Here is a 13,913-nt window from a genome sequence, read left to right as displayed (position 1 = left end):
CAAAGAGCTGTTATACTCTTTATTATGCAGCTCTGTATGTGAAAACACAGAGTGGCTGGAATAACATTTTGCTATGCCTGGAAAGTATTAATAATTTGGGGACAACTTGCTTTTTTATTGAATAAAATACAAAGCTCAGAACTTCTCCCCCGCTACAGTAATTTTGGCAAAATCCCTTAAGGGGAATAACAGTTTGTTGACTGCAAAATGTGTTATGACACAAATATTTGTGCTCTCTGGTCTTAAGTTTAGGCATTTTCTTTTTGTTTCATAATAGCTGATCTCCAGTTAGATTCAAACTAATCAGCTGCTTTTGGCCATGCTTTCTCCCTGCTGCCACTTTTGCTAATAATAATGATAATTCTGACATCTCTTGCATTGTGCATGACAAATATTCTCTTCCGTTATACCCCAGGGGAGGTTTATTGCGGTCCCTGAGGAGTCTGTTGCATACTTTCTTGGATTCGTCTTGCGTGCATCCTCCGGAGTACTGAGCTCAATTCATCTGCATAACGATTTGTGCTATAAATGGTCCACTCCGCTTTGATCCGAGTGTTTTTTAACCAAAATATACATGTAAAATAGATGCAGCCTGCATCTTTTATTTATTTTATTTTTTTAAATGTGCACCCTGGAGCTATTTTTGTCTATACTTCTTGGTTCTGCTGTGTTATTATCCTGCCACTCAAAGCTAAATGCCAACAGAAGGATGCTCATAACACCTGTCATCTTTCAGGGTGAGGCAGTGGAGTTACCTCAGACAAAACTTCTGATGTGACAACAAAGAGACAGCGGGCAAGAGTGGGCACTGGAGCATGCTCATCTTGAGTTTCAGGTGCTTTAACATAATGTAACACTCCACAATTACAAATTACTCAAGGCCACTGCACTGCAGCTGCAAAACATGGTAGAGACAGCCGGTGGTAACTGGTGGCACAGCTAGCTCAGCTGCGCAATCTGAAGGCGCCAGTGGAAAGGGAGGAAGACGAGTTGATGACATTTCCAACTGATAGCCACACAATGAATTTCTAGTGAGCTGAAACAGCTTTTTAATAAATTTTATATTTATGTTCATCTTCATACTAGCATACTTTTTTCTAGTTGAATCCCATTTCTCTTATAAAGCTGAAGTTTCCCCCAGAAGACATTAAAATTTAATCTTCTAACGGAGTTGTAGTCCTGTCGGAAGGACTCTGAAGGGGTACACCCACATGCGGAAAACAATTTACCAGTTATGACAAGAATAGGTAAAGCTCGATGAACTAATAAATTGAATGTGTCTGTGATGGTTTCTGTCATAAACTGACATCAGATGCATTTGCCGGTACATTTGCCGGTGCAGTTTCTTGCTCAAGATGATAGTGTTCAAAATCAGCATGTGCCTGGTGACCATCGAGTGCTGTTATGAAGCCAGCATGAAAAGGATAAGATTTGCAGTTAGATAAAACTGGAATGTTCAGCCCCACACCATCATATTCATGAAAGGGAATATTAGGAAACAACTGATGAGGAGGCCAAGCTCCTGTGAGGCAGACCTGTTACAGTCTGCGGTGTTTCTTTATCTGTTTCATTTTCTGTGTTTTTACTGCGTCTGGTAAGACAACAGCAAAATAAATCTCTTCATTGTCACTGATTGCGATTGATCTAATTAAATTTTGCCCATGTTTGTTTGGGTTTTTTATGTTTGGTATGATGAAAGTACAGAGTAACATTTTTATTTTGGCAGTTTGGCTGAAAAGTAAGACAGGCCAAGTTTCCCTGTTTAGGCTACATACACCCCATCCTGGATCCTGCGGTCCTTGCGGTAAGGTGGTCAGTGCCAGCTGTAGCTGTAACTCTTGACCTAAATGGTGGACACCCAAGCTAAATGGAGTCATAAATCTGCGGAAGGAGTCATATCAAGCTTAGTTAACTTGCAGAAAACGGCCTTGGAGCAATTCTGACAAACTGACATGTGACTCTGGAAGGGGAACCAATGCTCTGCTCACACGTGTACAGCAGGGAGGTGCTGTTGAATCCTGAGAATGAAGGTTAAGTACTTTGAGAATCCACTGGTGTGCCTTCTTAACGGAAGCACATTCTGGGGACAAAGGAGACGACAACGTCAGTGGTCGGTGAGGTTGCGGGCTCCTGGGTTGGACGAGATCTGTTTGAGGATCTGCTGTGTGGCTGTTGTGGTTGAGATATCTTGTCAACAGCGAGGAGGTCTGGAGGTTAAGCTATTGAAGAGGAGAGCGAGTCTGTTAGTCGAGCCTCGGATACTCAGAGTTTTCCATCCTGGTGATGGAACAGCATACCAGCTCTTTATCCTCTCAAGGATATCTGAGTTTGCCCAGGCAGTCTACATGTGTTTAGTGGACCAGGAGAAGAGCTGCCCGTTTGTCAGATCTGTTGCTGGTGGGTGTTGGACTCTGCCAGCGCTGTCATTTGTCACCAATTCTGTGAATAATTTTTATGAAAAGAATTTCTATCTGCTGCGAAGTGGTGAAAGGAACCAATTGAGGTTGGTTGGCCATCTGCATACGATAACTCCTTGACACCTCCTAGGTAATAAAATTGTGTATACCCTAATGGGGGGAGACCCAGGACATTGTTGAAAGATTATGTCTATTGATTGGCTTGGAATACCTTGGTGTTTCCACAAAGGAGCAGAAGAGGAACTGATGGTCCAGCAGGAGTAGCATATTCTCAGTCTGCTGGTCATCTGGAATTGGCCCGTCTAAATGCGGAGAGCTCTGTTGTCAGATAGAGACAGTGTACAAAGTTGGTGTTACAACCGATCAGTGGGTAGTCTTGTTGTTGTTGGTCTGTCACCCAGCAGAATTATAACATTCAAAGAGCTGAATTGAAACTGAGCATTAATAACAATGAAGACTGATCACTGCAGCCACTGTCAGTGCTTTTCAAATTGTATTTTCTGATCTTTGAATTTTTTTTCACAGTTCTCTGTGAACTTGACAACCAATCAGCATTCTGCAGATAGACAGTCAGGATTTTGAAAGACTCCACAGGAGTGTGTCTGCAGCGGGTGCACGTTTGCAGAACCATAAATTACACTTAAAAAGATGGCCAGGTGAAAGGGAGGTCTGATATCGCTGCTTAGACTGTTGCCCCCATGACCCGAACACAGATGAGCAGCAGAAAACAGGTGGAATTCTCCAGACATAGAATGGCAGACCTGGTCAAACATGACTGGGAAGGCATTCTGTTTCAAGTATTAAGTATCAAATTTTACAGAATGACTCCATGTTTCTAGTTTTGCAATTAATTCCTGCATCACAATCCCAGAGATAAAAATGAAAAGCTTTATATTTACACTCTCTAGATGGCGCAAAAACACCTGCAGCCCATTACAACTGATAATAAACACAATGCAAGAGCAGGAAGGTTTTGCTTTCTACTCGGGGGATATGAAGATAACCTGCCAAAGGTATGTTTGCCATGTGTGTGTGTGTGTGTCTCTGAGTTTGACATTATAGGTGTTGGTACCTGCTGTACACACACACGCGCGCACGCACACACACACACACACGCGCGCACACACACACACACACACACGCACACACACAAAGTCAGAACCATTACTAATCTGTAAATAGATCTGTATTGCTGTGATCTCTCTGCCGAACAAGATCCTCCTCTCTTTGCCTCGCTTTCTCTTCTTCTTCCCCATCTCCCTCGTCTGTCTCAGACTCTGTAACTCTGTTGTTTGCAAGTCTGGATGAATGAGCAACAATCTCAGCGTCTCCCTTTCTCTCTGCTGACTCTTGTCTTTCAGTTTCTCTCACTCACTGTCGCTCAGATTTATTTTTCAGCTTGTTGTTCTGCCCTCGTCTTATTCTTTCTCCCTCTCGCTTATGCATTTCTTTATCTCAGCTCAATTCTTTTTGTCAGCCGCGGCTGTCAAATGAATCATGACGATCTCCAGATATATCTTAGATATTTCTAAAAAAGTGCACAGGAGTAATTACTCCATTAAACATCTGTTTATCTTTTTTTCTGCATTCAGCCTAAATAATAACTGGACTGGCTTATCTTTGCTTTCTTATTTGTTCACTTGCCACTTTCTTTCTTACTCTCTTTCCCATATGTGGTTCCCCCATTGTCATTTTGACAAGATAAAGATACAGACATGAATTTAATAGAAATTATTGGGGGTTTTTTTTAGACTTATTTGGACAAGAAAACTTTTGATCCTCTTTGAAACAGTGCGTGTAGATAAAGGTGGGAGGTGGTAATTATCTTTTTGCCTCCTTAAGGAAAAACGAATTGTTGTAGGCGTTTGGCATAATTGTCTACCAGCCTCTGATATCGGCTCACAGATATTTTTCATTATTTTTTCCCATTCCAAAGTTCATAGTCATCAGTGGTGTTTAAAGGTTTTCTTGCATGCACTTTTTAAAGATGTCTGTTTAGTTATTTCACTTAACTGGACCAATCTGTTGTCATAATAACGCCCCATTACAGATTTCTTGACTATAATCTCAGGAATGCTTTTTTTCCTTAAAATTTATTAGAATATTTCTTATAATATCACCCTTCTTCCTCAGCTCTGTAATTATTGTAATTTTTTAACTAAATATGTCTTTAATTCTGTGTTTTAACTCCACAGCCTTCTCTTTCTTCTTTCTGCTTTGTATTTAGTATCATCATTCTGTTGAACACTCCACTTCCATTTCAGATTCAACTTTTGGACAGATGGCCACACATTACCTTCAAATACTCTTTGATATGATGCAGAATAGAATATTTATAGTTGAATCAAGGACCGCAAGCTGCTGAGTTTCCAAGGCAGTAAAGTAGCTCCAAACATTTCCACCACCAAGCTTTACACCTGGTATGAGGTTTGGATATTCCCCTCACAATAAAAGCTAGTATTCACAAAAATGAGTGGAAAATTGAGAATTTTGCTACGGATGCCCAATCCTGTTATGTTGGGCTGTGCAGCAAAGTGTAAGTAGTTCAAATTGTACATTTATCCCTTGATTAATGCTACAAATTGATCTTGAGATGTTACTGGTATGTCAGATTTTCTTGTTAATATCATGTGATCAGCTGTCAAACAGTTTTTTGAAACATTTGTCTGAAATTCCTTATACAAAGTTCCTGACACAGCATATAGGGCCGTGTCACTTAAGGAATGACATGGCCATTGTTAGGAGGTACTACTTGGTTTGGGATAGGTAAATGTCAAGGTCTAGAGTCAAAATACACCCTTTAAAAAGGTTAAATAGTGTTAAAAAGTTCAGTTTTCTAGATTTCCAGGGAGTTTCTCTCCAACTACAAATGAGGACACACCAGGTGACTGAGGTCACCCTGCAAAGATGATCAAATCAAAGATGATTTCCTGATGTTTTTTACGGTATTATTGTTGTACTTTTTCATACTGCCACTGATGGGGCATCAAACCAGTTTGTCCACCAGTACCTAAAATGGCCTTAAGTTGCCCAATTGTTTTAATATTTCACAAATATCATCAAACAGTGCAATACATCTTTTTGCAGGATGGTTCCTCAATAGTTGAGTTTGCCTAATTGGTAACAGTAAAACATTTGCATTGTGGCAGTAGTATAGTGTCTGGTTATACTATACAAGTCTGGCTTTCAAGGAGCCAGACTTTCTTGTAATTTTTTTTCAAGTGATCTTGAGCAGTTGTTTTGCAGGCTTTCTGAATGCCTTTCAAAGTTTTTCTACATTGTGTTTTCATTCATTTTCAGTACCTGACAAGCAGAGTGTTGCAAAAACACAGAATTTGTTCCAATTTCTTTTTTTGAATCTATGAAAAATGCCAAAGTTAACACAGTTTGACAAGCATGAAATAGTATTTTGCCCCAAGAAGGTGATTCCTAAAGAGCTATTAGCTGAAAACCTGGCATATCTTAGCATGGACTGGATAAGTGGCAGACAAAGGAAGAAATGGCAGACCTAAACCCTCACCCAAAACCCAATTCAAAGCAGCAAAGTCAGAAATAAATAAGAAATAGGAAAATGACCTGACTTAGGACCTGAGAGACACATCTGGCATTTTTGTTCTGTTTACTGAAGCCTCATCAGGAATGGTCTGAGTGGAAGGGTGGCTGTCATGAAGCCATTCTTAAGGAATGGAAACAATAAGAAAAAGCTGAGATATGCTACATCAGGTTGAAATATGCCAAAAGAACTGAACTAAAAGTGAGCACAGTCATATGTAGTGATGAATCCAAATTTGAAATTGTCGTCATTGTGTATGGAGAAGGTCAGGAGAGAGGTAGAGCAGTGAGTGTCGGCAGTCACTACGGTGGAGACTCACGGTCTGGTGCTGCATTTGAGCCAGTTTTGTTGGGGATGTTGTCAAAATTGAATAATTACAAATGCATAAAAGTAACACCAGATCTGAAGTAGTATTGGTTCATCTTTACAGAGAACAGAACAAAACACAGCCAACATCCAAAGAAGAGCTTTGAATGTCCTTCAAGAAGCCTGGAGAACTATTCCTGAAGACTACTCACAAAAATTACAAGAAACCTTGCCTAAGGCTGTGCTGAAGAATGAAGTTGTTCATACCAAATATTCACTTTCAAGTTCGTCAGAGTTGTACAAACTCTGTTTTTGCCTAATCGACTGTATTTCCAGATATATTTGCAGATTTTTCATTAAACCAAGGCAACTATTTCACATTTTTCTAACAAAATATAAAGAAATGAGTGATTGTTCAAGAGTTTTGCACAAAATCTGAAAGTTCAAACTTTTCATGGGGTTAGCCATTGAACCAAACTTCTTGGTCAAATTATCTCATTAAACTCGAGAAGGCAGAGGTTGTGTCTTTCCTGTCAGTGTGAAATTACTACCAGCCCAATTTTGGCTCCAAAACAGGAGCTTTTCATCAAGGAGTCCATGACGCGTCTCTCATGTTGCCAACAACTCAGAAAATGAAAAGCTTGTTTTGCACTGATTGGAGTGTCCTCCCTCGTAAGTCAGGCAATCAAAGGCATTGTTATTGTTATTTGGCCATGTTGCCACACTTGATGAAAGAACTGGACAAAAGTATCTGCATTCAAAATCAGCTCTGAGCTCAGTATCGTTGGCTTTCTCTTTCTCAGTCAGTCAGGAGAGTTCATGGCAGGAGCGTTGGGGATCTTTTCTGGGGGTGTTTCTCCAACTTACAAGTTGATGAGTAAAAGTAACTAAAAGTGACAAGAAATGTTGAGTGTCTTGTTCAAGGGCATGGCAGATAATTGAGAAAATCCCCATGGTCTGAGATTGAAATGTTGATTTTCCAATAATGACTATTACTATTGGCAACCTTCACCTCACCTTTTCTTTCTGTATCACTCTGCAATCCCATTATCTATTCTGGCAAAGAAATGAAACAGAAAATGGGGCAAAACCACACATCACCTGTCTGGGTCTGCACCTTTCTGAAATTTATTTGAGTACACCCAGACTCTCCCCATACCCAAAGAAACCATTTACTATAAAGACTACTGCAGGTATTTTTCTGTTATGATGATAATGAAGTCATTAAAAAACATCTGTACTACTTTGTGTGTGTCCATAAGACTGTGGATTGCATTTTCAAGCAAAAACATCACAATTTAAGATTAAAACCTGGTTTTGAACGCTGATTTCAAACTGAGATTAAGGGTACGCTCTGTGCCAAGGCCTTGATTATTTTTATTCTATTATTGTTATACTTTAACAATTCAAGTACTACTGTAAGTCTCGAGTGAATGATGCAGAGTCCTCCTAAATATGGGTATTTGGCTTCGATTCAAAGCAGCCGTTTCATTATTTCTGGCCTGGCGCGATATTCAGTCTACAGTAGGCAATCTCTTGTGCATTATAAATCCCACATTATATCATTTGACATGATAGAGAAATTCAATAAAAACATCATCCACTTAACTGCCAAATGAACACAAAATATGTTGTATATAAGTATAAAGTATTTGTGACATATACACTGGACACTTTATTAGGTACACCTGTTTAGCTGCTCATTAATGCAAGCATTTAATCAGCCAAACACAGGGCTCGAACTCAATTTATTTATGTATGCAAACTTGGTTAATGCAACCTGCTGGTGATGTAAGTGACTTTGAATGTGGTATGGTTGTTGGTCCCAGACGAGCTGGTCCGGGGAATTTAGAACCTGCTGATCTGCTGGGATTTTCACACACAACCATCTTTAGGATTTACTGAGAATGATGTGAAACAGAGAAAACGTCCAGTGAGCCGCAGTTCTCTGGGTGAAAATGTCTTTTTGATGGCAGGGGTCAGAGGATAATGGCCAGACCACTTCGAGATGATGGGAAGGCAAATAACCACTTGTTACAACCAAGGTATGAAGAACAGATGGATAGCACACATTCATCTCAGACTGTTTTTTTGAACATGACAATGAGTTCAGTGTAATCTTAAATGGCCTTCACAGTCACCAAACATCAATCCAGTAGTGCACATTTGGGATGTGGTAGAGCAGGAGATTCACATCATAGATCTGCAGCTGACAAATCTGCAGTGGCTGTGTGATGCTATCATTTTAGTTCAATAAGGACAGATCATTAGACTGAATTGAATCTGATTTATTGATATAGAGAATTTAATTATGCTATTTGGATGCTAGACTCTGATGGCACAATGAAATCCCAGCAGTCACAGGAATTAGGGCAAGACCCTCCAGAGTCTAGCTGGTGGTGCAGATATGGTGGAGGACTGGATGGAGTGACTTGCGTGAGGAGTTGTTGAACTTACGCGTAAGATTCATTTCTGAAGGCAAAAGTGGGTGTAGCCAATAAAGTGGCCACTGAGTGTACACAATAACATAAATGCTGCACAAACCATGAAAAGTATACATCAAGTTGTAGAGTCGACACACTTTAAATAATCAAATAAGCTAGCAAATAACGTGAAAGCCCAGCTTGTACTTGTTTTGGACTCCAACAATGTACTTTCATCATAATGGGCGTTGTCAGTGTGCTTCGCAAGTCTGGTACGCTAATGAAGATGGTTTCCTGTTAAAACAGATGAAAAACTTTGAAATAGGACAGTCTTCTGGCATCATATGATTTCATCTCACCATGTGGCAGAGCACCGACTGAGCTTTGTTGTTGGTGTCCTGTATTTATATTCTCTTACACGACTCATCACTTTAAAACCCTCTGGCTCTCCATCCCTGACAGACACAAAATAACCAGCATACATCTTTTTCCAAAAAATCGTTGGCAAGTATGAAGCCACAATAAATCAGAGGACAAAACATTGTGTTTGTAAAGTGAATGAATATGTGGTTTCTACTTTTTCTAGATCCACACTTGTCAAGCACTAAAGAAAAAAAAGGGTAAGACAAGTGTAGTTTGAATATAAAATAGTGCGATTGTGTGATTCAAGCCTTTATTTGGTGAGACAGTGAAAAGAAGACTGAAACAGTAGGAGAAAGACTCACAGTAAATAGCCTGAGGGTTGATTTGAACCTAGGTCTCTGCATTAGCCTCGCAGGTTGCCCGCTCAACCTTCTCAGCTAAACAGGGTCCTTTTTAAAGTCATTTTTAAAACTGGAGAATAATTTTAACTTTATAACCAAACCAAAGCAAATTTTTATACACATTTTAATTCAAAATAATAACAAAGATCAATATTGAAATTTAGGAATATAAAATTGGATACATCTGGCAAAACTGTTTTCTTTCAGACAGATTAAACGTTATTTATGAATCCGTACTAAGATAATGTGATGATGCAGTCAAAAAAACCCAAACAAACAAAAAAATAACTTGATTGTCACAAGTTAGCCAACTGGAAATCCAAACTTGCTGCCAACAGGAAGGTTGCAGCAAGTCCCTCTGGTTCACCAATTTGTCCCTCTGGTGGACAAATTGTGCAATTTCAACACAAATAACACAGTCAGTGGGTTTTTGTCTCACCTATTGTTTACTTTCTAATTTTAAAAAAAATCACCATTATTAATGCTGATACCGATACACTGGCAAATAGCTGAAATTGGTCAATAACATCAGTCCACAAGTTGAACGGTCAGGCTCTATTTTAGTTGAACACTATGGTGTCATTCATTTATTTATCCATTTTTTGCAGAGGGTTGAAGGACCTGCCTACCTCTTTGGTATGTTTAGCTAACTTAAATAACAACTATTAACTTTGTTAGGTGCAAAAAATCCAACATGTTTTCACAGTGACTTCATGAAGTGCCCTTTGTCAGAGAGCTTCGGGTGTGCAGTTCGGAGTTTTTCTAAGCTAAATACCTACAGACACTATGAAAAGCAACCTTTTTTGTTTCATAAGTATCCTTCGAAAAATAATTGTTTTTTTATGTACTTGGTGGTAGGGATAGGAGTAAAGAACTAATTCTTGTAGAGAACTGGTTCCCTGTAGTTCACTTTCTTGGAATTGTTAGCCAATCATTTTGGCTTGGTTCCACTTTTTGCTGCAATCAACTGATTTGAGTTTGAGTGCCAGAGGAGAAAAATAGTGGTTGGTTTACAACATCACTTTTATTTTTTTATTTATTTACAAACTGCATCCAGGACAGAAATATTTGCAGTAACATAGCATAACTGCTCTTTGCAAGCACCTGTGCAGACAGCAATGCTAAGCTAGCCAAGAAACCAGAGTGATATTAAACCTGAGTGAATGACAACCCCAGCCCTGCAGCCAGACCCTGAACCTTAACAGGTAACAAAGGCAGTGATGAGCAGTCAGGCTGCAGCTTCCATTTCTACCTTTTCATTTTTCTAAAGTAGAATCAGTGTGGCGGTCGCTTTAAAGTCTCTTTGTGCTGGTTTTCATCTTTGCTAAATGCTTTCAGCTTTGTTTTTATACATAAGTACCAAGAGATATGTGTGTCCTCATTAGGATAAGGATTCTTGTGTTGGTGTGTGGGACTGTAGCCTGTAGGTTTATATTGTTTAATGGAAATCATGAGACAATGCATTTCAGGTAATTTTACAGAGAAACGCCAAAGTAATATACAGTAACGAGTAGTGCAACAAGTTATTTTTCTCCTGGCATTAAAGTAATGTATTACCTTTAAGAACAGTGATCTGTGTAATATGTGTAATGCATTCATTTTGTTTGAATAACAATGATCATAACAAAGAGGGGAAATACATCTATGCACAAACATTTGACCACGCAGCAGGCAATTAATTCACAAAAATGTAATGTCTTTGCTTAGCAACTGCGAGAATCAATAAGTGATATCGAAATTGATGATGAATTCTTAATCACTGAATTTCCCTGTGTCTGTCTTACTTATGCAGTCTTAGGTAGAGTAAAAGATATTTGATGGTGCCCATTGCCCTTAGATATTAGCAGCAGATCTCTTAAAGCCTTTAGGAGTTGAAGGAGCTGCCTCTCTGCCAGGAGATTTGTTTGTGCAGATCGCTTGTACTCTGTAGCAAGTCAGTGGTTTGTCTATTGTCAGATCACTGTTTGTGGGTATTTAACATTGCTGACACTAGGAGTTCGAAACAGGCTTTATCATCTCAGGCATGCTACGATTAGCTTCTTATCAGAGTTACTCTTATATTTTTGCACCTTCCCACTTCTCAGCATCCAACATATTCACTTCAAGAACTTTTACTTAATATACCAGACCTAGAGATATTCAGAATGAACTTCATTTGTTCATTTTGGGTTAAAATCTCCAAATTTCAACATAACTTGAAATTTCAAGTTTCATATCTCAAAATTGTGAGTTACTCAGAGGTAAATGAAAATGTCAAGATACTTTCTGAGTGGAAATTTTGAAATATATCATTCAAAATTTAGAGATATTGACCCCACCTTCTACATGTCACTCCCCAGTTCCAAGATTGATTTTATTTAGGCTTTCTGTCCATTGTTTCTTGGTTCTTGGCTCAGTGTTCTTCGCATCTTCCTTGTGTTCATAATTGATCCCTTCGTGTGTGACTTTTTCCCGCCCTTCAAAAGAGTTGTTTACTTGTTCACCTGTGTATGACCACTGCTTGTGCGGATTAAAGATTTGGATTTTGGATCTGCCTCCTGGTGTTTATTTGAATCCTCTTCCATCTGGTCCCTTACAACCACAGAATCTATGTGCATTTACTTATAAGGTCATCCTTATATCATCAGGCTGCTTTATCATCTTCCAGAAATAACCTATGGTGTTGCTTCTTAGATGATTGAGCCTTTATTTTTCCAGTTTCATTGTAGCAAATTCCATGTGACCTTTTCCCTTAGAGGAACAACTTGTCTTTCTCCATGAAACTTGTCATCGCTAACTTTCAGGACTAATCAAGCATGTATGTGCTTTGTCTATTCAAGCAACTATAAACTTCCTGTCCTACTCGATTATATTCTAAGCAGAAAACAAATCTTCTCTTGGATGTCGGCCATAGTGGTTTCTGCATCCCAAAATTCGTCAGTCACTTCTATTATTCTAGCAGCCAAAGTAATTTTGTGCTTTAAGTGAACCACCATATGCCAGTTTGGACACTTGCCATGGTGGCAGAATACACACAGCTAAACAACAGCAGTCAAAATTTACCAGCATTTACTGGCTGTTGGCTCGTATTGTCAAACCCCATGTCGACTGTATGCAGTGTGAGATATATGTAAGAATGCGAAAATAGACATCCATCCATTCTTGTCAACAGCCTTTTCATGCAAAGAAGTTTATAAATCCATTTTCTGACAGAAACATCTCCAGAACAATTTGTACCCAATTTAAATAAGCTAGTGACCTAACTTTGGATGCTGCACCAGTTTTTGAGGCGTGCAAAGGCTGAAAAGTTAAAGCTGTAAGAGAAACAACTCTCACTCCGACAGCGGGAGCAGCAGCAGATGCCTTAGGGTCAGGCAGATAATGCTGCTTAAGTTCAGGAAACAGTTTGGCTCCATTTGGGACACTATTACATCTAAATTTCATCACAAATCATCATGACAGACGACGCAACACTTAGACATACCAGTTATTCCCTATTAGTGCTATCTTCTCAGCTTCAGCTCAAAAGCCGGGACACTCCGCAGATCACTGCAATCAATCCCCTTCTTTTAAAGGTTTACTGTAATCCTATCGATGCATTACTGGACAACTTCTGCTATTACGTCAAATTCAGATTCAATTTATACTCCAAGTATGATTAGATAAAAATCTTCAGGGTCAGAAGTTGGTTTCAGATGAGGATATAGGTCTGGTTTAGTGCAGATTGCTTTATTCTTCCACGTGAGGTTCACCCCAAATCATCATGACAACAGGCGGAACATACGGATGAAGTGGATGAATGAATGGAGTAGTGATTAGAAGAGAGCGAGACAGTGCAGAATTCATGAAGCAGAGCTGTGTTATTGGGAGTGTCAGGCTGTGAGTGACTCATCCTGGGAGCCTCCCAAATCACTTAGCATGGAAAATGATGAGACAATTCATGTCACTGCCTTGGTTTTGTGTGTATCACACGTTAAAGTGTGAGCACATTCAGCACCATGCACACATTTTCGTGTATTTCATTGTGAATGAACCAACCATAAAATCATAAATAAAATAGATGATAAATTTGATTCTCATATATTCAGAAACTCTAATTTATTGGTACTCTGCTGGGTTTTACATTTTATCTTTCTTATGCCCTACAGTAAACTCCCACTCCTACTCCGCGTACATGTACCTGTGCATTTGAGCATATTCAGCTGCTTATATATCCACGTGAAGGTCATGACTCCCCATGAAAGCCATCAGAAATTAATCTGTTTTTACTGTTTATCTCTGCATGGACAGTTATTAAGAAAAGCTCACTGACAGTGAGCGCTTGGTCCACGCACAGGCGTGTATGCGTGTATCTCTGTGTATGTGAGTAGGCCATACAGATTAGCTTCTGATCCCTTCGTAAACTAGAAATCAATAGGTCTCTGTATTCAGACGGTTAGACAGACAGTTCTGCTTCAAAACATCCAAACAT

This window comes from Perissodus microlepis, chromosome 8 (assembly GCF_051167445.1).
Source record: "Perissodus microlepis isolate ML-2025 ecotype Zambia chromosome 8, ASM5116744v1, whole genome shotgun sequence".
Lineage (NCBI taxonomy): Eukaryota > Metazoa > Chordata > Actinopteri > Cichliformes > Cichlidae > Perissodus > Perissodus microlepis.
The sequence above is the reverse complement of the archived record's forward strand: the minus strand, read 5'-3'. Positions refer to the sequence as shown.